At 42.6% G+C, this 24,285-nt stretch overlaps 1 protein-coding gene across 5 annotated transcripts in view; it reads left to right on the top strand.

Annotated features, from left to right (window-relative positions):
* Nucleotides 1-301: 301 nt before the first annotated feature.
* FILIP1 (filamin A interacting protein 1) overlaps nt 302-24,285 on the top strand; it is a 324,967-nt gene continuing 300,983 nt past the window's right edge. For 3 of the 5 annotated variants that reach the window (XR_003855647.1, XM_029595604.1, XM_029595605.1), the window contains exon 1: nt 303-682. The gene's annotated coding sequence lies outside the window, so the exon portion shown is untranslated. Of the gene's footprint in view, nt 683-24,285 lie in introns of all 5 variants that reach the window. The other 2 variants (XM_029595603.1, XM_029595606.1) reach the window with 2 other exon arrangements.

The following is a 24,285-nucleotide window of genomic DNA, read 5'->3' on the forward strand; positions in this document are numbered from 1 at the left end:
TTTTTTTTTTTTTGCTAACAGACTAAAAATCATCTCCCCCCCAAAAAATTCTGTGTATTCATTTCCTAAAATAGAAATTATTCTGATGAAATAAGTGGCAAGGGAGGCCTTAAAAGGCTTTGACGGTTCCTCCACGATGTTTCGCTGGAGGTAGCAGTCCCTGGCTGTCGGGGACACTCTGCATCCACTGATAACTCAGCTGCTGGAGAACTGAGAGGCTGCTCCAAAGGGCTCAGCTGTTGACAGGTTTGACTTGCTGAGAACACGGGTTAAATATAGCCCAGGCGAACTCAGCTCAGCAGAGTCATTGCCCCAACAGTGTGTGTGGAGAGACCCGAAGAGGAGAAACACAATCCCAGAACTTAACCTCAGCTACTGCCCCCCCTCCCGCAAACAAACACAGCAAAAACTTGTAAACAAAAGCCTGGCTGGGACAGACGAAGGGGAACCCCGGCAGCTTGTTTCAGCTTCGCTCTTCTGCTCTCTTTAACGTTTCCTGTATGACTTCAGCTGCCTGTGCATCCAGAAGAGTGGAAAAGGCTCTTCTGCTTTGGATGCTTTGCCAAGGTTTCATTCTGCCTGGAGAACTGAGTCTGTGCTGTGGGGTAAAACCACGGGCTTCTTCCAAGGATCTGCTGCTGTTAGCAACTTTATATTCCCTGATTCTAAGCTTGGTTGCCAGGTAAGAGTGAAATGAGTAACGAAATAAATGCATCGTTTCTGTATAAAATCACTTTTTTTTTTTTTGCCTTTATTATAACCTCTCGCTCTATTTCTCTCTCTCTCTCTCTTGCTTCTGTCTGGTCTGAAAAGTTCAGAAGGGAAAAGTTTTGTAAGTCGGCAGTGAAAAGCAAGCCGAGCATGTTTGTAGGTGAAGCAAATGAGATGAAACTGTGCAATAGCTTAAACTGCATTGTCTGTAAACTGACAGCCCCAGAACAGAGAATGCAGCAGGAAGTTCTCTAATAGCCCAGAGACCTGACATTGCCATTCACCCGGTCTTTGTGACGGGATGAGAGAGGACAGGACACTGCCTGCCTACGTAATTGGAACACAAAGCCCCACTGTTACCTTTTTGCCCTCTATGGGGCTCTTGTTTGCAACTAATCCCATTTCCTATATGAAATGCGCTTCGTTTATTCCTCAAACCTGTGCTAGATCTCGTCTTCAAGTGATTTTCATGTATGAGGTGCCAGAGTGACAAAACCTTGCCTCCCTTTTATTCCTGCTGAGTCTCTTTTCTTTCGTTTTAATTTTATTAAACAGGGTAACTATATTCCTGATATTCCTCCTGAACAGGAAGAGAAACGGAACTGGTCCTTGCTTAAAAAAAAAACCCAAAAAACCCCCCAACCCCCCCCCCAAAAAAAACCCCAAACTTTTTTTTATTCCTTGAGGAAGCAGTAATAATGAAACCTGATAAAAGTTGTTTCTTAACAGGGCAGACGTGAATATTACCATCTTGCTTCTCAATTTGTACTTTAGTTGTACACAAGGCTGTTTTCTTATATATCTGCATGACAAGAGAGCATATTTTAACATTAAAAAAACACCCACATTTTTTTGAGGACCATAACAGTTTATGAAAATAAAAAAGACATTTGTGACATTTTTTGTATATAGCCTAGCAATGTGATTCTACAAGGTCAAGAGAAGAATAAAATCTCTTATTTTTTACATTTATAAATATTACAAATGTGTCTAGGGCAGTAACGTGGAGGTCAATTTTCAAAGTCATTTACCTTGGGCAAGCTGGTCTGGCCGGCTGAATGTATGTATGGGTAAAAAGAGGGGTTGCCAGGGGATTGTGGGGAGTAACACGGCGTGCATAGGATTTTCAAAAAGACATCTACCTTACCCTCTCTTGGCTGGCCGCATAAACAGCTTCATGCTGGCTAATTTTCAAAGGAAAAACTATTCCTCTGCTTTACAACTGTTTAAAAATTGTGGCTAAATCTTCTATGCCGTAGGGTGTGTGTGCCCTCATTTTGTGTTTATGTGTGTTGCCAAACTGCTGGCTAGGTGATGACATGGTGCAATGTCAAGGCTGATGTACAGTGTGAGAGGAGCCAAAGCAACATTACCAAATATTCAAAACACAAACAAATGGAACAAAGATATTGAATTTCAGTCTTCTTTACTGTGGGCCACGTTTTACTTGTTACAAAATACATAACAGGCAGTATAGTGGCTGAAAAAGCATTACTTTAAAAGCCAATGCATTATGGCTTTCATTACAGCTAGTAGGGCATTTCAGATTATATTTATGTCTATTCTCCTCTTTTTGATTTAATGCCTGTTTTGCATAGATATGAGCAGTGTTCTTTTATATGGGAAATGATTAGCAGCTTCTTGTCTGAATTTGGAGCAGTTGGTGCAGATAGACGTCAGATTCTTTTATCATTTACCTGTTCCTCATTGCTTTTTTTTTTTTTTGGCATGCTGTGTACATACGAGACTTTATTATTTTGCTATATCACTGTGAAAATATATGTTAGTGTTGCGGATTGCAGAATATTACAGATAGGATCAGGTAGCTTTGAGCGGTTTTCTTGGTACATGTTCACTGTCTACAATTGTTATTACCTTGAGGATACTTTTATAAGAGCCTGCCTAAAGTAGGCAGCTAATACATGCGTAAGTTACACCAATTTTCAAAGCAGACTTACGCATTTAGAAAAAGTCCCATTAACCAACCTCCCACATACCAGTATTTGTGATCCTACATTCCTCACACTCCCTAAATCCTCCTTCTATTTCAAGATAGGCAAACAGCTAATGCTATCCTTCTGGAAGAGATCCCAGATGATGTTCACCCGGGAAAAGAGAGAGAAGTTTTAATAAAATTTATCCCTTGTTAGCTGCCTGTCAGACAGAATGTGAGCAGTACTTAGATTCCAGGAAATCTTGCATTGAAATGTGAGTAAAGGAACTGCACTTTTCACATTGTTATTGTTGTAACAATAGGAAAATAAAACACTATTGGCGGAACCAAGTGATTAATACAAGTTATACAGATACAAATGATAAAAGGGGGATTATAATATGAGTGGGTTTTGTGACTGTGCTCACTCCAAATTGCTCTATGTTGTCAACATAGCTAGATCTCTTTATTGCCAATAAAAGATTAGCGCTCTTTGACAAACACAATCCATAGCTTCTGGGAAATGCAGGCCTTTTGAACTCTTACTAAGAATGCAGACGGTTTGATGCTTTTTAAACAAGGCAAATATGTACTGTACAACAGAATATAAATATGTGGGTGGAAAGGCAAAAGAATCCTGTAAGACAAAAATTGTGCACACAAAAATGAATTTAGTTACAAAGGCTGGGCCTCCTAGACCTTGAGTTTTCATAAGAACCTAACCAAAAATATGTAATTAATAAAATAATAATCTGTAAGCTCTGCTATGTACAAAACTGCTTTTTTAAAATCATGGAACCAAACTTTAAATGTCTTAATTCTTTAACTCAGCATTTAGTGTGATAATATGAGCTTGGTGCCAGGAAAGTGTTTCCATTGATAGGCTATTTGGTTGGTCATTTAAAGGTCTTTTTTTTTTTTTTTTTTTCTGTAAACCTTTGAACCAGAATCAAGAGTTTTCACATCAGATGGTACAGTAAATGGATTCAAGGAAGGCCAAAATGAAGAAGATTGGGCAGACTAAATGGCCCTTATAGTCCTTATCTGCTGTCGTATTCTGTCTTTTCATGACTCTGGGTTCCTAGTGACAATAGGAGAGAGAGAGAGAGAGAGATAGATTTGAAATCAAAGTCAATTATCTTCCCAGGAATTTATGTCCCTCCATAATGTCCATATCTTTTGTTATTGGCAGTATTCTTGCAAGAGGATTAGGGATAATGTGGGAATCATCTTCTGGAAGATTGCATCTTAAAGGTTTGATGGATTTGCATAAGACGCAGCCCTGACGGGACTTAGCAGCACTCCGTTAGTGAGTGTGGCTCGGTATCTTTTAATATATGAAGATCTTGTATTAAGTCACTTATACGGTTTCATTGATTGAAGTCTCAGTATGTTCCGATGATGAACTGGGAATAATGGTCTATATTGTTTTTCACTTGATGGATTCATTTTGTATAAGCATTTGTACATCTGACATTTTGGATTATATATCAGAGTGAACTCCAATATGTTATGAATCTACATGATTCTTTTCTAGATATATCTGTTCATTAAATATACATCCCTTTCCACAAAGGTGCATTGCTATGCTAATATGTGCATGTTATTTACTGCATTTCCTATTATTTCTAATGGCTTCTGTTCACCAATAATGCATGTTTTTCATGGTAATGCACCTCTGTGAATTGAGGTGATAGTGATATTAAATGATCTATTGCAGTGGTTCCCATCCCTGTCCTGGGGACCTCCCCAGTCAGTCAGGCTTTTAGGATATCCACAATGAATATGCATGAGAGAAAATTTGCATGCACTGCCTCCGTAAATGCAAATTTTCTCTCATGCATATTAATTGTGGATATCCTGAAATCCCAACTGGCTGGGGGGTCCCCAGGACAGGGTTGGGAACCACTGATCTAGTGGTTAAATTCCAGGATAATTTGTACCTCGGTTTACTGATAGGTTTTCAGGTGACTTAAGAGTTCAGTCCTTGAAAATGGGTCTGTCCATAAAAGCCGATGGTGGGATAGGAGTAGCCTAAAGGCCTAGATTTCTTTCATTTTCCCTCTTATCTTTTTCTCTGTTTCACAGGCAAAATGTTTCTTCTTGAAGCAGGTCACTGTTAGTTTAAGATTGCTGTGCAGTGGTTTCAGTAGCTAACTCCTCTCAGTTCTTGAGTTCCAATGTCTGTTTTCCTGAGGTATGCTTTTAAAGTATATTTGGAACATTTTCTCTAGCTACCTCAATGGATATACATTTTATCCAAATGGTTTTTTGTTTCCATGTAGAAATGCTTTTCTTCCCTTTACTACTTGGGACTTAGAAACATTTCTGGCCAAAAGTTATGTGCCAAATGGTGCCAATAAAAATAATCCAGTGTGATGTTTAAAAAGGTATTTAAGAGGCCCTGTGCATCTATGTTAAATCAAATAAACTCCCTTTATATAGATTTTTAGGTCATGCTCCAGTATGTAACACACTAATCGGCTCATTACAATATGCAAAGTTGCTCTGCTGAACTAAACAACATCTGGAATGGAGCAGAGGAGGTACATGTTACGGTCCCGGGCCGTGCTCCGGGACTGCACTCACCGCGCGGCCCGGTCCAGCCGCAGGAACTTCTTCTCTTCGGCCTCCCAGGCCCGAGACGCGGCCCTCCGCGGCCTTCTCCCTGCGAGGGATACGCCGTCGCCGATCTGCGGCTGGCCCTACCCCCTAGGCGTGCGCGCGTGCCGGGGCTTCAAATTTAAAGGGGCCAGCGCAGGAAACTTAGGACAGCCCTCCTGATGTCAGATGCTGCCGGGTTATTTAAACCCGGCAGCAGTTGCAGCTGTACCTTGCCTTGCAACGAGGTTCACTCAGATCCCCCGAGTCACTAGTTGCTGCGTTTGGATCTTGGATCATCTCTTCTGTCTTCTGTCTTCTGACCCGGCTTCTGACCCGGTTTCAACTTCCACCCCTGGTTTTGGTTTTGACTTCTGACTTCTGGCTTCCGATCCGGCTCCGCCCCACGATTCTGATTCCAGCTTCCACCCCTGGCTCTGGCTTCGGACCTCTGACTTCTGGCTTCTGACCCGGCTTCGTTCTTGGACGCTGACTTCAGCCTCTTCCACCACCTCAGGTATCCGGTACTTGCTGGCCCAGAGGATTCTCCTAAGTCCCAGCGGCTCGGGCTCTCACGGGCTCCTCCCGGGGGAGCCGTGGGCTTCTGAGGGTGAAGATTCTTCCAGCCTTCTGTGCCCCAGCCGTCCTCATCGTCCATCTCTTCGGCCGCTGCCCGGATCCTTGGTCGCATAGGGTCCCGCCTAAGTTCAAGAGGTCCGGGTTCCTATGGGCTCCTCCTGGGGGGACCTCGGACTTCCAGTGGTGAAGTCTTCTCCGGAGTCTTTTCAGCGCCGCCTCCCAGCTGTGACGCTCCCTGTGGGTCCACACAGTATAATATCCGCAGTCTCAGCCGGCCCAAGGATCCACGAACATAACAGTACGCAAAACATGGGCAGCTCTTGACAGCAGCAAGAACTAGGGGCAAGAAGCTAGAATACGCACCGAGGGAAGCTATTTGGCATTTTTGAAGACAACAAAAACCTGGCTTTTTTAGCCAGGTTTTTAAAAATTTAGCCCTCCATGTTTTAATATTTCTTATACTGGATTTAGATTATGCTTCCATTAGGACCTGGTTAATCAACTTTTTAATTGAATTTCTAATTTATTAATCATTTTATTATATTTCTGGTTTTCTGGATCAGATCTTTATTTGTGTTTATTTTCTGTTGAGATTTATTTATAGATTTGGATTATAATATTTGAACTGTATATCAAACATGGATATACATTTATTATGCACCCTATTTTATTTTTATAGTGTATATTTAGTTATATAATCATGGCTTTTTTTAAACATTCTCTTTATTGAGTTATTCATTTGATAAGCACATATAAACATTATATTGTACTAAAAGAATAAACCCCACCCTGCGTCACACAGGATCATAACAAAGCACAAACCCCATCAGCAGCATGGTTGAATGAAAATAATCCAACCATAGAGGGTTCCTATTATATATCGTACGTACTTTTATCTATATATTATTTTGCTAATCCACTTTTTTCTGACTTTGGTAAGGCAGAACATCAAATCAAATTAAACAAATCAGTCAATAACTAACTAATCTCATTTAAATGTGTTCTGAAACACTTATTCAAGTCTGATCCATAGGAAATAATAAAGAAAATAGAAACCCCCCCCCATTTAGAAAACCTCTTATGTCCTGTCAGAAAACGAATTATGCCTTAGGACGGTACAAAGATGCATGATGTTCTGTAGCAATGGAAGGTTTACATGCATCAAAGAAGAAAAAGAGAGCTGCTTCTATTTAATTTACCTTCCTCTTAATTGCTTAAATATTGTTCTGACCATTAAGTGCAACACTTGTTACTTTGAGGCAAGCAACAGCATTTTCTTGCTCAGAAGAATTAGCACTGCTCTCCTTCTGTACTAGAATATGCAGGCAACTTACAACAGCAGCACTGCAGTGCACACATCTGCCCCACGTAAGAGCTTCATATTTGCAGTATCAAGCCAGCTTTATTCTATCCACAGGATCCCCAGCAGTCACAGTTACACCTGTGGGCTGTGCCTTCATTATATGGCTATCATGACAGGTCCCAGGAAACGTGGCCACGTCATCGCTCACCCACACTGTAAAAACCAGCTATCTCAAAGAAAACCCCTTTTCACATGTTGCCTCATCTTCTTTGTATTGAGTTGCTGGATGTAGTAAGACACGCAGGTAACTAGGAAACACAGAAAAGACTTCATATATCTGGAGATAGATGATTGACTGCTGCCACTTTCTCTTCTTACCCCTTTATAAAGGCTGCTCTTTACTGGAAAATACATCAGAGGATGTTGTAACCAGCTAGAATAGGCATAGCCCTTTGAAATTGTTCTGCAGTGATGCTCTAGTGAATGTGCTGCCTACTATAAAACCCAGAAGTCACATGTTGCTGTTCACTACCTGATTGAATCAGGAAACAGTGACATCATTCAGCTGCATCCTGTCCAACCTTGCATTCCTGCAGCTTGTCTTCCTGGACATGTGCTTAGGAGCAGGGGACAGTCTCTGGCTGACATTTCCCAAGTGTGATAAGAATTTATATTTGATTTTGACCTTATTCATGTTGACTAACATGTCATCCCTTTATTGTGTTAATATGGAGCCGTAGGATAGCTGAGCAGCCTTTCTAGGCTGGAGGCATGTTTCATATGGACCCCAGCCTTCTTCTTAAAGATTTCAGCTTCATTAAAGCATAAATCAGCATACAACATACGTGGACTGCTTACCTCCAGCAGTGAACTCACACCAGTACCTTACACAGAGAGGATTCAGGAACATAGAAACATAGAAATGATGGCAGAAAAGGATCAAATGGTCCATCCAGTTTGCCCAGTAAGCCTGTGCCGTGTAGGATACCCCATGCTTATTTGTTTCCCAGACCATAAAAGTCAGAGGCCTCGTTGATTGCTATTTGAATCCAATTCCCTGTTACCCCTGTGCTTTATCAGGTTCCCACACTAGCCCTCGTTGGTTGCTGTTTGAATCCATTTCCCTGTTTTGCCTTGCCGTTGAAGCAGAGAGCAATGTTTGCATTGCATCACAATAACAGTCTTGTTGTTTAAGGGCAGTAACCGCCGCATCAGCAAGTTACCCCCATGCTTGTTTCCCCAGTCCATAAAAGTCGGGGCCTTCGTTGGTTGCTGAACGAATCCAATTCCCCTTCTCCCCCTGCCATTGAAGCAGAGAGCAATGATGGAGTAATGCATCTACATTATCAAGTTTTATTGATTAAGGATAGTAACCGCTGCTCCATCAAGTTACTCCCATGCACTCTTTTCTTCATTTCCATCCTTTAGCCTTTAGGGTTCCACAGTGTTTATCCCATGCCCTTTTGAATTCTTTCACTGTTTTTGTCTTCACCACCTCCTCTGGAAGGGCATTCGAGGCATCTGCCACCCTCTCCGTGAAGAAATATTTTCTGACATTGGTTCTAAGGCATCCTCCTTGGAGTTTCATTTCGTGACAACAGAAAAGGTTTGACGCTTGCACATCATTAAAACCTTTCAGATATCTGAAGGTCTGTATCATATCTCCCCTGCGCCTCCTCTCTTCCAGGGTATACATATTCATATCCTTCAGTCTCTTCTCATAAATTTTCTGATACTGACCCCACACCATTTTGGTAGCCCTTCGCTAGACTGCCTCCATCCTGCCTCCATCCTGTCTCTATTCCTTTTGAGATAAGGGCTCCAGAACTGAATATAGGACTCCTGGAGACCTGGGGCCTCCTCTTCCCAGCTGGGCTCCTCCTCTTATCCTGTCCAGCAGGGTCCCGTCCACAGAGCTCTCTCCCTCTATGGGTTTTAAGGTGGATGCCTGGTCCCACGCAGGTTAAGGAAGGGTGATAGGGCCACTCCTTTACAGGACTACTTTGCTATGCTCTCTCTTGGATACTGGGAGTGAAAGTATATTGAATCATGGATCCCCAGAGGTGCTGAGGAGAGCCTGCAAGGATACCGCAGTCCAGGAGATGAGCTGTGATGGATGGTCTTCATCCATCCTATGACTACTTTTCTTTACATCTGTATAGTTTGCTTGAATGGCAGCTTATATGTATGGCTGGAAGTCTAATGTATATGTAATGGTGGTGTGGCAGGTGATGTTTTACTGTTTTGTATATGAGTGCGCAACATTTAGCCCCTGTGGGCTGAATTTTCAAAGCCATTCTCACACATAAACCACAGTTTTATACACATAAATGACTTTTATAAAATGGACCAGGGCTCAGTGCATGTAACAGTATGTGTGGAACTTGATTTGGTACAGACTTTTACACGCACTAGGGGAGAGGCATTCTGGAAGACACAGTTGGGGCATAGCTGCATGATTTTCTATTTTGAGAAGTATGCACCTAAGTTCACCTGCACATGTTATGCCCTTGGTAGAACAGGCATAACTTTCTGTGGGTGAGTGTTAGGGAATGTCAGTTTAGTGGACCCTTGGGCCGACCTGCAGGAGACTGGGAAAGGTATTCAAAAGTCTCTAGTATACCACAGGCCGGGAGGCAGATGTTCAGGCAGGACGTAGATGCTCTTCACCCTGGAAGCTGGTACTTCCCAGGGAGGAGCCCGTAGGAGCCCAACCGCTGGGACTTAGGTGGCTTCACCCTTGGAAGCTGAAGCCCCCCTGGGAGGAGCCCGTAGGGGCCCTGCCACTGGGACTTAGGCGGTAGTGGATCAGGACTGGGAACTGGAACCAGACTAGGACAGTAGATCAGAACTCGGGTTCTGGAACCAGGCAGGAACTGTAGCAGGAACGGAGCGATTAGCAAAGCAGGACGCTCCGGGGCACAGCACAACAGGGATCCGGTAGGTAAGCCCGTTGCAAGGCAAAGACTGAATGGCCGCGGCCGGCTTATCAAGGCTGCGGCGTCTGACATCAGGATTTGGGCGGAGTCACCACTGGCGGGAAACGGCCTAGAAAAGCGCCCAAGTGGCGTGCGCGCGCGCCTAGAGACAGAGCGTGCATGGAAGGCTTCCCGGCGGCGCGGCCCTTGCCGGGACGCCGCCGAACAAGACAGGAACTAGGCCGGTGAAAACGGGAACAGGTCCAGAAACACGGAGGTAAGGGTCTGGTCGCGGCGCTCGCGGCCAGAACCGCAACAGGTGAGTTTGTGCATGTAGCAGTGGGGAATATTCAAAGGAAACTTATGCGCAGAAAAGTTTGCTTTGAAAATTCAGGATAAGTCTGCTTGTAAAAGTACACACAGACTTTACCCCTACTTGCACAGATATAAAATTACCCTCCGTATGTACTGCTGATCGCTGCTTGCATGTCTGTTCTTTTTGCCTTAGTGCTTTTTTTTTTACTTTCGATTCTGTTTTGTGGATGGGATTTGATTATGCATGATGTATGAAAACCAAATGCTCATGCTGAGTATGTGAAGAGTGACATCCATTTCTCAGATCTCTACTAACTGCCCTGAACTTTTGTTCTATTTAGGGCCTGATTCACTAAGCCTTTTCTGCTATTCTGTGTTCATGGGAAAAGATGTTGATGTGGGATTCTATTCTTTTTCATTCTTTCCTTTATTTCTCTGCTGTTTCTGTGCATTTTATATGTATTTCTTTTCCATCTTTTTGTTCAACACTTTTCTTTCTCACACACAATGTGTTAGGTTAAGTTTAGACTGACCATATAGCAACATACAGCAACATGTGCAGTGTCTGACCCCAGAGCCATCTAGAGGCAAGTGTGCAAGGCGTGATCACACTGGGCTCGATGCCTAGAGCAGCCCCTCATCGGTCACATCAGCGCAGGACTAAAGATGAGCCAATAAGTGTGGGGCCAATTGAAAAAGGAGAATGATGCCAGCTCTGCCTGCCTGGCAGCAGCAGAGGAATGAGGCTGTAGCTTTTCACCTTTTTCCCCAGTGTGACTACAAAGGGTAATAAAGGAAGAGAGAGTAGTAAGTGAGAGGAGAAAGAGATGAGTGAATGGAGGAGAGAAAAAAGGATGAGTTGGGTAGAAAGAGGAAGGTGTGGGAGGAACCTAAGGATTCATGGGATGGAGAGAGAGATGAATGATTGGAATGGATGGAGAGTAGGGGAGCAGTGAATAGGGGAGAGGGAGAGGCAAATGGAGAGGGGCAAGGAGAGGCAGGGTGGGTGAGGGGAAAAAGTGAGTGGAGGGAGAGAAAAGAGAGAAGGGAAATAGTGAGTAGAAGGGAAGAGAGAGAGGGAGGGGTGAGTGAGGGGAAAGAGAGGGGGGGGGGGGGGTGAGTGAGAAATTAAAGAAAGAGAAAGAAATGGGTGATCCAGGAGCAGAATAAAGAGTTTGACACATCTAGTGTGTTAGTGAAATTAGGGCCCTGTTCCAGTTTAAAACATTGCTCTCTCTAACTTAGCCAGCCTGGGTTTTACATTAGTGGCTACATTTATGCTCTGGGTTATAACCTGGAGAGGATTTGAAGGCCATTTTAGATATGGAGCTCTATATGCTCTCTAATCTTGCTTTATATTTTGATGAACTTGTTTAAATTGTGCTTTATGTCTGTTTAGATTGAGAGGCTGATATTCAAAAGTTTGACCTGCTAACCTTTTGAGTTAACTGGAGAAAACTTGAGATTTGAATATTTTCTCCCATTCCCTGGCTAAATTCTGTTTATGTAAATCATTGCCCACCCAAAATTTACCTGGGTAAAAAAGATACAGCTCTGGGGGCATTCCCAGGGTGTGAATTTACTTTGTGCAGGCAGCACTTATGTACAGTACTGCTTAAACAAAGTTAGCTAGGTAAGTCTGGTTGAACAAATTCCTGTAAGCAAGTTTAGGAGTGCAGGGACCTGTCTGCTACAGGACACTTCCAGTTGCCCTCCCACTTTACTTCACCATCCTAAGCTCAAGAAAAAGACATGTTCTCCTCACAAATAGTCTTTTATTTATCAGATTCAGCAGGGCTTAGTATTTGGAAAATAACAACAATTCCTATCTCTAACATCCTGGCCACTAAGTACCAGTTTTCTCTAAAGAAGCTCTGTACCTTGGGTAGTTACAAACATGCCATAAACCTTAGCCTGCTTAATATGTTAATACTTACGGCTAACTTACTTACCCCTGGTCCCAAATTCAGGCAATTTCCCTCTGTTTACCTCTGAAGCAGCTCTGGCTGGCGATCTGGAGAATTGGGTAGGGGAGAAGGCTTGCTTCCTGGGCTGAGTACTGGCAGAGCTGGCAGACAGTATGGGAAGGAGACATGCTTCTGGTTCTGGTAATTGTCGGGCTGTCTAGGGCTTGCTATTGCCCCTTACCTTCTCAGACTCTGTGTCACTCTCCAAACCTGAGCATGAAATCTCCTCTCTCCAGTCTCCTGGCCACACCTAGTCTTTTCCCTCCTTGATAGCAGGGGGTGCTAGTCTGCTTCAGGCTCCCTTTTTGCCCTTCTGGTTCCTTTTCTTTCAGGGGTCGCTTCTCTGGTTTCAGGATCGCTCCATTGGTTTTGCTCCCCTATCCTTATTTGCCCCCCAGTCTTACACTTTCCAGCTGATAAATATGCATAAGCTCATGCATAATCACGTGGTGGGTGGAGGTTCTTTGTGTTATTGCAGGTCTTTTCCCCCTCCACATTTCTTTGGGGGGGCGGGGGTCCTTGCTGCATTGCAGGTCTTTACACCCTCCACATTTCTTCGGTGGGAGTACTGCCACATCTGTATGCTAAGCTGGCCCAGGACTTTCATATCCCAGATCGCCCTAGGGACCCTCCTAAATCCTGCCAGCTGCCAAAACCCAAGGGCTCAACCTGTGGGGAAAGCGACTGGTATAGGTGAAGCTCCTGCCGGTCCCATCACAGGGCACATCTTCCACTGTTAGAATGGGCCTAATGGGCTTTCTTGCTAGGCTGCGCCAAACATGCCCCAGCACCCTGTCCACCTATACTGGATATGTTATAGCATAAGGCCAAGGTAGAAAAACTAAATCATTTTTTATTTTGATATTTAAGTAGGATGATGATGGTGAGATACCCATGCTTGAACTGTTTTTTCACTCTGAATCAAATAAGAGTGAATCTGGAACAAATGCTAGAGCAAATTAATAAACTAAATTGTAGCAAATCACTGGGACCTGATAGTATTCATTCCAGAGTTCTAAAGGAACTCATGAAATTGCAGACCTGCTACTGGTTATCTGTAATCAATCATTCAAATACACCTGCATCTGTATAGATAGACTTTATTTTCTTTCTGTTTATAATAATTTCCTTATTTCTTTCCTCCTCCCAATTATGTGCACTTGATGCAACCTAGTAATTAGATTTTCTGTCGATAAGCAGGCTGAATTAGCCATGCTGAGTGGGCATGATGTAATCAGACAGCAAGAGATGGAGTTGTCTCTCAAAGTTTGTAGAGCTTTTAGCTCTACTAGGTATGCAAGGCCATTCCTATGCAAATGAGTGTTCCAGAAGTCTCCTCAGTCTTGTTTTGTCCTCAGGTGGCATGGACAGCTAGAACCTGTCTCTTGCAGGTTTTTTCTCTCCTCACATCTCCTTGTATTAGCAAACCCCAAACAGCACCTTTCATTGCTACAATGGTTCAACAAAAAACCTCTGGGTTTAAATTCTGCTTGTGTGGCCATATCCGAAGGGCACAACTATTGCTGCCTGAGCCTTGGCTCTGATCATGATCAAGCAAAATGCTGCAACTGCAGCAGAATGTCACCAGGGCCCAAAGGCAGCAGGTGGAGAAAACAGCATGCCTCTGGACGGAAGGGACACTACTGTCGCCCGCAGAACTCTCCTCTGCCTCAACATTAGGCAGTTCAACATCGGAGATTGGCCATGAAGGTAGGAGTCCTTATACTTCTATCCCAGAAGGATTAAAGAGTTCCAGGACCAGGCGTGCCAACTGCCTCTGTGGAGTCGGCTCATGCACCAAAAATGCCATTGAAATCCCGTCTGGCACAGTCTATGGTGCACGGTGCCGTGGTGCCCAAGAAAAAGAGGTTGACTCTATTAACGTATATGGCCCCGGCACCAAATTCAAGGTGCAAAAACTATCTGGTGCCACACGACACTCCAAAGCATTTCATAATAGTCCTGGAGACTCCTCCAGTCATCTTCATCTGGTAGGATTCCTGGCTTCCTTAGACAGACTTGCTTTTCTGTGGCTTGGGTGTGTAGTCATATTGTCACTGGCTCCCTTGACTCCTTGGGCTTCAGGACTCCTATGCTTCTCTGTCTGTCTGCCTCCAGACTGTCATACTTCCTGTTTCCTCTGTCAGCAATCAGAACTGAAATAACAGTACAGATAGAAATCCTATTATATATATAAAATCTTTTAATTGACTGGAAACTGTTTGCTATTTTTATATGTTGGTGACATGGGGAAGAGATAGTTAACAGCCATATCCTTTATATGTTGTAGTTGTACAGAGTACTGTCTGCCTCCAAATGAATCATGAGTGTCCTTTTAGATAAATACTTTGCTGGTATCCTGGACTCTATTTCAGAATGAGAGAGAAACAAATGAAGTAGAGGAACATACTCTGGATCCTGCTCTTATTTCCTTAAATGGCTTTGATATGCTATGCAGAGAAAATGAATATGTAGGCAGCATCATTAAAGTGCATTTATTTGAGAACTAAATAGATTCTGATGTGTATATCTTACATAGAAAAACATAGAATATGATAGCAGAGAAACAGCATGTGAAGAGTAGCGGGTGTGTAAGCCCTTTGTGCTGTGGCATAGTTGATGCAGCCTTGAGGGCGAACCCATGAGGCCTATGCCGGCAGCTGGTGAATGCGCCCTATAACAGGACAATCTGGAGCTTCATCTTTACCAGCCACCTCCTCCACACGTTGAGCCCTTATGTTCTAACGGCTGGCAGGACAAGTGGGTCCCTAGCGTGATGAAGATAGCTAAAGTCCAAAAGCATTGGGGTCAGGGCAGGCAGCAGACTAATGGAGTCAGAAACAGGTGAAGGTCGGGACAGACAGCTAGCATCAGTGGTCAGATCCAGGCAAGGGGTCAGATCCAGATGGCAAGCAACTGTGGTCGGGGGCAAGCAAGAGGTTAGGTCCAGGTGGCAGGCAGTCGTAGTCAGGTCCAAGCAAGACATCAGGATCTGGAGATCAGGTTAAGAGTAGATGAAGACACACTGAAGACACTGGACAAGATGGAAAGATAAGGTGAGGCTGGACAGGGTAGGTGGGATGAGGAAGGCTGGAGAATAAAAGGCTGGAAGGCAAGGCTGGACAAGGCAAGGCTGGATGAGGCAAGGCTGGACAAGAAACAGAAACACAGGAATCAGGAACACTAGGCAACACGCACTTCACGGCAAGAGACCCATTGCTGAGGCGAGGTAATACTGCAAGATCCTTGCTTGAATAGGTCGGTCAGCCTGACGTCATCGGAGGGTGCCATTCAGCATTTCCCTTATAATGAGCACATGTGCGTGCGAGTGCCTAAGGACGTTCCAGGACAGGAGCAACTCTGTGGTGTGTGGGGCTGTGTCCAGGAGTGCTGAGGTGAAGGCGGTATCCCAGCCACAGGAGTGTGCCAATGGCATCCTGGCCTCTCTTGGCAGCATTGGAGTTAGTACAGTGGTTCATGGGGCCATCCCAAAAGCCGTGTTCCTAACAGTGCAAGACACCTCTGGTCTTCTCATTTTCCACTCCTTTTGTAATTCTGTAGACCCTACTTGATCTCAGGCTATACCTTCCAATATTTACAACTAAGAATCCTTTGTACTTATACTCTTGAATTCTTAAATTGTGGGGTTTTTTGCATTCACCATCTCTACCAAAGCTATTCCATGTATTCACCACTCTTTCTATAAAGAACTATATTTTACATTACTATTGAGTATACTCTTTTGATTTCTTGTTCTGAAAAATCCTTTCCACCCAAAACATGTGCTCCAGGTGCATTATGTATACTTTCAAGTTATTTAAATATCTCTATTATACCTAGCATTTTCTCTAGAGTATATTTATTTAGGCCATCATGGAAAGATTAAACAATTTCTTTGCTTCGGTGTTTACTGAAGAGGATGTGGGGAGATACCCGTTCCGGAGAAGGTTTTCATGGGTAATGATTCAGATGGACTGAACCAAATCACGGAAAACCTAGAAGATGTGGTAGTCCTGATTGACAAACTGAAGAGTAGTAGATCACCTGCACCAGATGGTATACACCACAGGGTTCTGAAGGAACTCAAAAATGAAATTTCAGATCTATTAGTAAACATTTGTAACCTATCATTAAAATCATCCATTGTACCTGAAGACTGGAGGGTGGCTAATATAACCCCATTATTTAAAAAGGGCTCCAGGGGTGATCCGGGAAACTACAGATCAGTTAGCCTGACTTCAGTGCCAGGAAAAATAGTGGAAATTTTTCTAAAGATCAAAATCACAGAACATATAGAAAGGCATGGTTTAATGGAACAAAGTCAGCATGGCTTTACCCAAGGTAAGTCTTGCCTCACAAATCTGCTTCACTTTTTTGAAGGGGTTAATAAACATGTAGATAAAAGTGAACCGGTAGATGTAGTGTATTTGGATTTTCAGAAGGCATTTGACAAAGTTCCTCATGAGAGGCTTCTAGGAAAAGTAAAAGTCATGTGCAAGGTGTCAATGTCCTTTCGTGGATTACAAACTGGTTAAAAGACAGGAAACAGAGCGTAGAATTAAATGGACAATTTTCTCAGTGGAAGGGGGTGGGCAGTGGAGTGCTTCAGGGATCTGTTCTGGGACCTGTGCTTTTCAATATATTTTTAAATGATCTGGAAAGGAATACGATGAGTGAGGTTATCAAATTTGCAGATGATACAAAATTATTCAGAGTAGTTAAATCACAAGCGGATTGTGATAAATTGCAGGAGGACCTTGTGAGACTGGAAAATTGAGCATCCAAATGGCAGATAAAATTTAATATGGATAAGTGCAAGGTGATGCATATAGGGAAAAATAACCCAATCTATAGTTACATGATGTTAGGTTCCATATTAGAAGCTACCACCCAGGAAATAGATCTAGGTGTTATAGTGGATAATACATTGAAATCGTCGGCTCAGTGTGCTGCGGCAGTTAAAAAAGCAAACAGAATGTTAGGAATTATTAGGAAGGGAATGGTGAATTAAATGAAAAATGTGATAATGCCTTTGTATTGCTCCATGGTGAGACTGCACCTTGAATACTGTGTACAATTCTGGTCGGTGCATCTGAAAAAAAATATAGTTGTGATGGAGAAGGTACAGAGAAGGGCGACCAAAATTATAAAGGGGATGGAACAGCTCCCCTATGAGGAAAAACTAGAAAGGTTAGGACTGTTCAAGCATGGAGAAGAGATGGCTGAGGGGGGATATGACAGAGGTGTTTAAAATCATGAGAGGTCTAGAATGAGTAAATGTGAATCGGTTATTTACCGACTAGGTTATTTACCGACTAGGGGGCACTCCATGAAGTTAGCATGTAGCACATTTAAAACTAATCAGAGAAAGTTATTTTTCTCTCAACGCACAATTAAACTCTGGAATTTGTTGCTAGGGGATGTGGTTTGTGTAGTTAGTGTAGCTGGGTTTAAAAAAAGGATTGGATAAGTTCTTGGAGGAGAAGTCCATTATCTGCTATTAATCAAGTTGACTTAGAAAATAGCCATTGCTATTACTAGCATCGGTAGCATGGGATATATTTAGTTTTTGGGTACTTGCCAGGTACTTATAGCCTGGATTGGCCACTGTTGGAAACAGGATGCTGGGCTTGATGGACCCTTGGTCTGACCCAGTATGGCATGTTCTTATGTTCTTAAGGCTTTTCTCCCATTCTGTGTCTATGAGAAGAAAGCTTAGTAAAGTAGGCCTTAAGTTCATTTCATAGGGTTTCTGAAGCAGATTTCTACCGTAATGATTTATTAATTTAATATTCTCCGTCTTTGTGTGGTATAACTGAGCTTGGCTAAAAATGAGTGATATAGTACTTACTAATGAGATTAAGAATGATATCTATGATGTTTTTTCTTTTCCTCACTTAAATTGTAAGGGGGTGGAATAATGTTGATAGCAAAGAAAATCGTCTCTATCTGCAGTTCAAATTAGTGTTTCTCCTCCTTTTGAAGTGGCTTTATTCAAATAAAAATCTCTCCAGGTTTGTTTAATCTATTGTCCGCCTGGTATTCTAGATTTTAATAGCTCCCCATTATTAGAATTACTACTAAGTAATCTTAATCCTGAAATTCCAATCATTATTATGGGAGACTTTAATTTACACATAGATATCTGTCCTATCAGCTCGTCATGAGAAGCCTTTTTGGATTCTCTGAATGCCATGGGTTATGAACAAATTGTTATAGGTCCAACGTATAAAGCAGGCCATACCCTCGATTTAATTTTTACCAATGAACCAGCATCCCACTAACCAATCTTTGAAATAAAACCAGTTCCATGGTCTGATCACAGACTTATTTCTTGCTCCTTAAACTACAATCTTGATCGTCCTGCCTGTCTGTCTAGTGGCACATTGTTTTGCTATCGTAAATCTTTTAAACCGGAAGAATTAACTGAAATGCTGCCTGCTGCCCTTAATTCGATTTCTTTAGGCAACTCTTCCAATGCTATCTCTTCCTGGAGTGATATAGTAATAGGGATGTGAATCGTTTTTTGACGATTTAAAAAAATCATCAGATATTTTTTAAATCGTCAAAAATCGTTAGAGTCGCGATACAATAGAAATTCCCCCGATTTATCGTGAAAAATTGTAAATCGGGGGAGGTGGGAGGGCGGGAAAACCGGCACACCAAAACAACCCCTAAACACACCCCGACCCTTTAAAATTAATCCCCCACCCTCCCGAACCCCCCCAAAATGTTTTAAATTACCTGGGGGTCCAATGGGGGTCCCGGCGCTATCTCCCGCTCTCGGACCATCGGCGCCATTTTGACTGCCACTAATATAAATGGCGCCGATGGCCCAATAAAAAAAAACAACCCACCCGACCCTTTAAAATGTCCCCCTTAGCCTCCCCCACTCTCCCAACCCCCCCCCCCAAAACCTTTTAAAATTATCTGGTGGTCCAGTGGGGGTGCGGGGAGCGATCTCCTGCTCTTGGGCCATCAGCTGCCACTCATAAAGATGGCACCGATGGCCCTTTGCCCTTACCATGTGACAGGGTATCCGTGCCATTGGCCAGCCCCTGTCACACGGTAGGAGCACTGGATGGCCGGCACCATCTTTAAAGATGGCGCCGGAAAAAATTGTTAATCTCATAAAAAGTTTTCCCCCAAATCTGACACAAAAGATCACATTACCTAGCGACCCAGAAAATTCTTGGTCATCCTTCGAACCTGTTAGCTCCCTTGAAATTAAATGCATTTTATCCAATCTAAAACCTGCCAATCATCCATGGGATCCGATCTCTCTTAAATACTTTAAAACTTGCCTTGATTGCATTACTTAATATTTCCACTATCATCGGTTTAGTAAACTTGTCTTTTTCTGAAGGTAATGTTCCAGCGCTGTTAAAATGTGCCATAGTTAAACCAATTTTAAAAAATATTTAAAAAGATATCACAGATTTCAACAATTTTCGTCCAATTTCTAATCTCCCTTTTCTCGCTAAGGTAATGGAAAAATCTATTCACAAACAATTATTTGAATACTTAGACCTGCATGAAATTTTATACCCATCACAATTTGGTTTTAGAAAATCTTTTAGTACAGAATCCCTTCTTTAAGCATTATCCGATATGGTTCTTAGAGGTTTTCATAATGGAGAATCTTTTATTTTAGTTCTTTTAGACTTTTCAGCAGCTTTTGATGCGGTAGACTTTGAAATTTTAACTCAAAGATTGTTTGAGATTGGTCTAAGTGGAAAACATCTGTCCTGGTTCAAGTCCTTTCTCTCAGAGCAATCCTACCAAGTAAAGCTAAATTCCTGTCTATCTGAAAAGATTGATATTGACTCTGGATTACCAGAAGGATCTTCGTTATCTGCAGCCCTTTTTAATATTTATTTATTACCTCTATGCAAACTGTTGTCCGGATTAGGTATAATCCATTTTATATATGTGATTGTTGCACGTCCCGCTCGCAGCCGAACCTCTCCCGGGCTCACTTATCCTTTCTTCACGCCAGCCAGTCCCGGGTCAGCCTCCCTTGCGTCTGCTGCCAGCTCCATTCGGCCATGGCGTTCCGCGGCAGCATTCCCCGATGCTTCACCTCCCAGCTCCAGCCAGGCCTCACGGTGGGGCTTGGCATCCTCCGTGGCGTCGGCCCCACCCCTAGGAATGCGCGCGTGGACTGGCCGGCCCCTTAAAGGGCCAAGAGCAGGCCCCAGCTCTGCGGCACACCCAGATTGATCCCTGTACAAAAGAAAGTGCCTCACATCACTTCCTTGCCTTGGCAATCGGGTCGATCACCTAGTGATAGTAAATTTGCCTTCCTGTGTTCCAGTGTCCTTGCTCCTGTGTCTTGTTTCAGTCTTCTGTTCCAGCATCTTGTTCCAGCGTCTCCTGTGTCTCCAGTTCCAGCATCTCCTGTGTCTCCAGTTCCAACGTCTCCTACTCCTTCATCTCTCCATCCCTGGTAGTACCCTTCGGCTGCTGACTGTCCATCAGACCCAGAGGGAGTTGCCACAGAGGTAAAGAGGGCGGAGTGAGGGCATCGAGCAGCGATGGATTGGCCACTGTTGGAAACAGGATGCTGGGCTTGATGGACCCTTGGTCTGACACAGTATGGCATTTTCTTATGTTCTTATGTTCTTATGGATGCAACACCCTGACCTCTGCCTGGAACTTCGACTACTCTGTCTGCCACCTGGAACCCGACCTGCTGCTTGACCTGACCGCCTGGATTGACCTCTGTTACCAACCCTGTCTGGCTGACCATTCTGCACCAAGACTCTGGCCTTACTTCTCGCTATACACTCGGACACTCTATTCTGGCTTCCTGTGACATCTGGACTTCCTTGTCTGAACACCAACCACGCACCCTTGTTCGTGGTGGGCACTCCCTTGAACTTTCTCTCTAGGAGACCCTGCGAGGCCCACCTAAGACCAGGCGGCCTGGGTAACCAAGGGCTCAACCTGAGGGAATCCCGGGTTGCTATTGGTGAAGTTCCAGCTAGCCTCGGTCTCCTCCTGTGCTCCGCTTCCTGGTGGCAGGTGCTCTCCGGGTCCATCCGGAGGGCCGTACCAATCCTGTACCAGGCCAAGGGTCCACTCCCAGTGCAACATCGATGATGTACAGCTTCTTATTCCTATCAAGAAATCTATTGATAATTTAAAGACCATCGATATCTACCTAACCGCTATAAAACAACTTTTAATACATATGAAACTTATTTTAAAGCATCAATAAACCAAAATGATTTTATTAAAAAGAAAATCAAACCTTGACAGAACTTTCCATTTTAATTCAGATTAAATGCAGGTTTATTCTACTGACCAGGTCCGCGACTTAGGAATTCTTATTGATCATGAACTTAGAATGAAATCTGACATGAAGAGGAAAATTAGGGAAGGCTAATTTAAATTACACATTTTAAAATGTCTTAAGCCATTATTAGAATTCAATGATTTTAGAACTTTTCTTCAAACCCTACTTTTCTCTACTATAGATTATTGTAATGCCTTTTTATTTGGTTTACCTGTGAATTCTTTAAGACAGTTACAGCTTCTCCAAAATGCGATTGCCAGAGTCCTATGAGGAGGAAAAAGATGTGACCATATCACGCCAACCTTGATAGATTTACTCTGGCTACTGATAAAGCAGAGAAGTGAATATAAAATTTTGTGTATCATTCACAAATCATTAAACTGTGACCGAACTGAATGGCTAAACACCTCCTTACATCTGCATAAACCTCAAAAGAATCTTAGGTCCTCAAATAAAGGACTTCTTACAGTGCCCTCTAAGCAACAATCTTGCAGTCAGATGCTTTTTCCTTAAACAATTCTTTTTCCCTTTTCCCTTGTTTTAATTATTGCTTTGAAACCTTATTATTATTTTACCCATTTTTTACAGAATTTTAGTTTAAATTTAAATTTAGTTTAAATTTATTTTGTATCCACTTTAATAACTTTTAAATTGTCTGTATTCTTATATTTTAAGCATAAATACTCAGTTTTTTCTCTCTCTTTATTTTAATTATATTTTAATGAACTTAGTTTTAATTGTTTTGCTCTTGTTTCAATTTATTTTATATAACTTTTGCAATGTATTTTGAATTTTGTATTTATTTATTGTACACCGTCTAGATTGTTTACAGATTGATGGTATATAAAACAAATAAATAAATAGTCCCTGAAAAGCGCCTCCATTGTTACGATTCCTCCTGTAGCTGTGGCACAGGAAGCCTCTTACCTTTTCTCTGGAGGCCGCACCGACAGTCTATCCTGGTTTTGAGGATCAATCAAACCCAGTATCCTGTTTCCAATAGTGTTCAATCCAGGTCATAAATACCTGGCAGGATCCCAAACAGTAAATAAATCCCATGCTGCTAACAACCAGGGATAAGTATTGGTTTTTCCCAAGTCTTTCTGGTTTATGGACTTCTCCTCCAAGAACTTGTCCATCTCTTTTTAAGCCCGTCTAACCTACCTGCCTGGCAATCGGTTCCAGAGCTTAATTGTGCATTGAGTGAAAAATAATTGTTTCTGATGTTTTAAATCTGCTACTTAATAACGTCTTGCAGTCTCCTAGTTTTTGCATTTTTTGAAAGAATAAATAACTTATTCACATTTAATCATTCCATTCATGATTTTATACTATTCTATCATATCCCCTCTCAGCTCTTTCTTCTCCAAGCTGAACAGCTCTAACCTCTTTAGTCTTTCCTCACAGGGGAGCTGTTCCATCCCCTTTATCATTTTGGTTGCCCTTCTCTGTACCTTTTCCTGTTCAACTAGATCTTTTTTGAGATGCAGTGAACAGAATTGCAAACAGTACTCTAGATGTGGTCTCACCATGGAGCGATAAATTTTCCATGTTATTTTCCATTCCTTTCCTAATAATTAATAATAAATCTGATTTTTTTTTTTTTTTACTTCCGCTGCACACTGAGCAGAGAATTTCAAAGTAATGTACACAGATCCTTTTTCTGATATGGAATCTAACATTGTGTAACTACAGTGTGAGTTACTTTTCCCTGTATGAATCATTTTGCACTTGTTCACATTTGTGTGTGTTGTGAGGGCCTGGGAAGTAAATAAATTTGGCATGTGGGGGGGGGGGGGGTGTGTGAGGAGGGTGGTGGGTGTATTTTATCTGTAAAGGAAATAGTTATCTTCCTGTGAAAAAAGTGCGCGAATGTGTTAAAATGGAAGTGAAACGTGGACCTGGACTGGCGAAATGATTAGTGTAGCTTGTGTTAGTGTAAGGTGTAACAGATGGCGCTTACGTCCAGCAGATGTCGCTGTTTTCTGGAAAAAATCTTTAAACCTATTTTACCTGTCACAGGTGTGACATATCTGTAATGTAAGTACAGAAGAACCTTCCTGTATGCGAAATGAATGTTGTGTCCAAATTTGAAAGCAATCGGTTCAGTGGTTTCTGAGATTAGCGATTTTGTCCAAACTATTTAACATTTTTATTTATATAGATTAAAAATAATCAGATCCAGTACAGATCCCTGAGGCTCACCACTGTTTACCATGCTCCAATGAGAACACTGATTCCAGTTCCAGAGTTCCACTCTTACCGGAACTCTGTTCCAGTATTCTTGAATTCCACGCTTACCTATACTCTGTTCCACTTGTTCCAGTTCCACACTTACCTGCACCCAACTCCAGTCTGTTCCTGAGTTCCAGCATTGCCTGTCTTGCTACAGCCTCATTGTACTGCCCCAGTCTGTCCCCATTGCCTGTCCACTTTCATTTCTACTGGTTCTCTGCAAATTTCCTCTATAAATAGAGCTCTATGGTATCTAGCCCTCTACCTTATGTACTCCTGCCATCTATATGTGCTGCTTCTCCAGCCCCTTCTTCAATGTCAATTAAAGAAATTTATGCTTAATCTATCTGATTTTCCTGGTCACCGGATATATATTCCTTCATTTCACCTCTCAGTCCTACAATCCAACTTCCTCTTATCGC

This window comes from Rhinatrema bivittatum, chromosome 3, assembly GCF_901001135.1.
Source record: "Rhinatrema bivittatum chromosome 3, aRhiBiv1.1, whole genome shotgun sequence".
NCBI lineage: Eukaryota > Metazoa > Chordata > Amphibia > Gymnophiona > Rhinatrematidae > Rhinatrema > Rhinatrema bivittatum.